At 44.1% G+C, this 2,500-nt stretch overlaps 1 non-coding gene and 1 pseudogene across 1 annotated transcript; both read left to right on the top strand.

Annotated features, from left to right (window-relative positions):
• The first annotated feature begins 503 nt into the window (after positions 1–503).
• Positions 504–658, top strand: LOC143306802 (5.8S ribosomal RNA). Its single transcript, XR_013064108.1, has one exon. It is a non-coding gene; the product is annotated as a 5.8S ribosomal RNA (ribosomal RNA).
• Positions 659–2,390: 1,732 nt separating this feature from the next.
• LOC143306785 (large subunit ribosomal RNA) overlaps positions 2,391–2,500 on the top strand; it is a 5,325-nt pseudogene continuing 5,215 nt past the window's right edge.

Raw genomic sequence — 2,500 nt, 5'->3', positions numbered from 1 at the left:
AGGGAGAGAGAGGTACTTGCGGGTAACCTGGAATCTACGAAACACGCACCGTGGTAAGATTCGTGCGTCCGCCTGATCGATGTGTGTTGTTTACGGACCGGCTGAGAAGCGACGATAGCGAGTCTTTGAAAAACTATGTGTCCATTAGTTAGACCGATCGTCGCCGGCCGTGTGTCTGTTCGAATCTCGCAACCCACGATTCAGCGACAGGACGCGCGCTCGCATTCCTTGTGTGCGTTCGTACTTTTCAAGGTTTTTAAATGTACTTTACGCCCGACCGTCGAGAGGAGCGTGCCACTGGGCGTTTCTCCGACGGTTTCCGTCCTTGGACGCGATCGTGTCGTCAACGATCGAACAAACAAACAAATACGTTGGCGACGCCCGAATTCGCTCTCCCGCACGCGCCGGGTGGGAGAGTGATGTGGGTATCGAATGTGATGCGTGTTAATAATGAAAATAACACTCTAAAGATCTAAAGAGTTTGAAATACAAAATTTTACGATTACCCTGAACGGTGGATCACTTGGCTCGTGGGTCGATGAAGAACGCAGCTAATTGCGCGTCAACGTGTGAACTGCAGGACACATGAACATCGACATTTCGAACGCACATTGCGGTCCACGGATACAATTCCTGGACCACGCCTGGCTGAGGGTCGTTTTCTTAACAAAAGACTGCTTGCGTTTGCTTCTCGAAAAAAGAGTAATTCATTTCTTTCTAAACATCTCGCCGTCGTTCAACGAAAGTAGAACGTTTCGGAGCGGGATTATCGAACGAAATTGAAAGAATGAATGAACGATAAACAAAGAAAGAGTCGCAACGTACGAGCGATAGTTGGGCAGTTCGTCGGCGTTTGTCGTGGAAACGATGTGACGAAAATCGCAACCGATACACTAAATGCAGGCCGTTAAAGGAGAGAAACAAATTTCGAAATATCTCTTCGAACTAGCGCAAGTGCGTCACGGCGCGCGAGTCGTTCGTTAAAATTTATAAACGACCGCCCGTGAAAGCACCGAGTTCTCGGAAGATAATCTATAAAGATTCTCCATCCTGCTGGAAGTTATCGGATCGGCGCGATTGTTCACTTGTAGAAATCCACGCTCCCGACGTTGCCAGAAACGATATTTACGAAAGGTGTGTCAAAAATAAACGAAAGAAGCTCTCCTATAAATTTAGAAAAAGCAAACGAGTGAAATGTTTGAGATGATAATTTGCTGAAATGCAAGCTCGAATAGCCCCAGGGTTTCGAATGATTCCCCGCGCTTTATACATCTCTCTGTTTACAAACGGTGTATAAATGAAAGATCGCTTCAGATGGGTCGTCGCTGTTTGACGCGCGATGCTGTTCCTTTTTTTTTGTCTGTCTGTGCGTTTAGCTTCGCTAAACAAGTTAAATGGTTAAAAAGCGTCGAAAAAGCGAATACACACGCGACAAGACAAATCTAACGAGTAAAGGAACGCTCCGCTCCAAGATAAAAATGGTTGTTTACAATCAATACAGCGTTTCGGTACCCCTGATCGTAGTCTGAAACTGTGTAACAAAAGAGAGGAAAGCGAATGGTGAAGGAACTTCGAAGCCTCCGTGGCGTGGCTAGAACTTGTGATAAAAGTATGTTTGCAGCAATTATGCATGCTCCCGTTAAAACAGCATTTCAATGTCTCGCATGGCTTAAAGCTCTAGGAGGCTTCAACATTTAGAATACATACGGACTACTTCGTTTGTTAAAGATAAGCGAAGACCGCGCGACCATCGCTCGGTCGTCCAGTCCTCGAAAGTTTTGTTGCGTTCCAAAGAAGAGACAAATGGGGTTTACCCTTGCGCTAAGGGGAGAAGAAGAGAAAAGCAGTTGTTAAATCTAAGAGGTGTGTGGAGTACATCGCGTGTTGGTTAAAATTGTTAAATGAAGTATACGCGAAATGTTCTCTCGCTCTTGCTTTTCCTCTTGCTTCCGTGGCGCTCGAAAAGAAGGGATGATAAATAAAGAAACCTATTCGAAATCTCTTGTGGAACAAAAAATAATACGGACGGACGTTAAAATTGAACCGAGACGAAATGGATCGTCTTGCGAGTTGTCTTCGCTTTGAAATTGTTAAAAATTGATAAAAGCAATACGACGAAGCTGCAGTCCGCAAAATGTTTGAAGCAAAAAGGAAATAACACGAAAATTATGGGAACGTCGTGTCTCAACTTTTTTTTCCCTCTTGTGCTCGTTTCATCGAACGATAAATACAAACATTTTGAAACGAGAGAGGAGGAAAAATTGAATATGCGAAAGGTTGATTCACGCACAGTTTCTCTACGTGTTTGCTTTTTTGCTTCTTTTCGTTTATTTTTTTTTTTTTTGCATCGAGCATCATTATTCACCTTTCGATGAAACCAAAGAAATTGACGACCTCAGAGTAGGCGAGATTACCCGCTGAATTTAAGCATATTATTAAGCGGAGGAAAAGAAACTAACTAGGATTTCCTTAGTAGCGGCGAGCGAACAGGAATGAGCCC

This window comes from Osmia lignaria, unplaced genomic scaffold, assembly GCF_051020975.1.
Source record: "Osmia lignaria lignaria isolate PbOS001 unplaced genomic scaffold, iyOsmLign1 scaffold0036, whole genome shotgun sequence".
NCBI lineage: Eukaryota > Metazoa > Arthropoda > Insecta > Hymenoptera > Megachilidae > Osmia > Osmia lignaria.
Note: the sequence above shows the minus strand (reverse complement) of the source record. Positions and strands in the feature narration are given on the sequence as shown.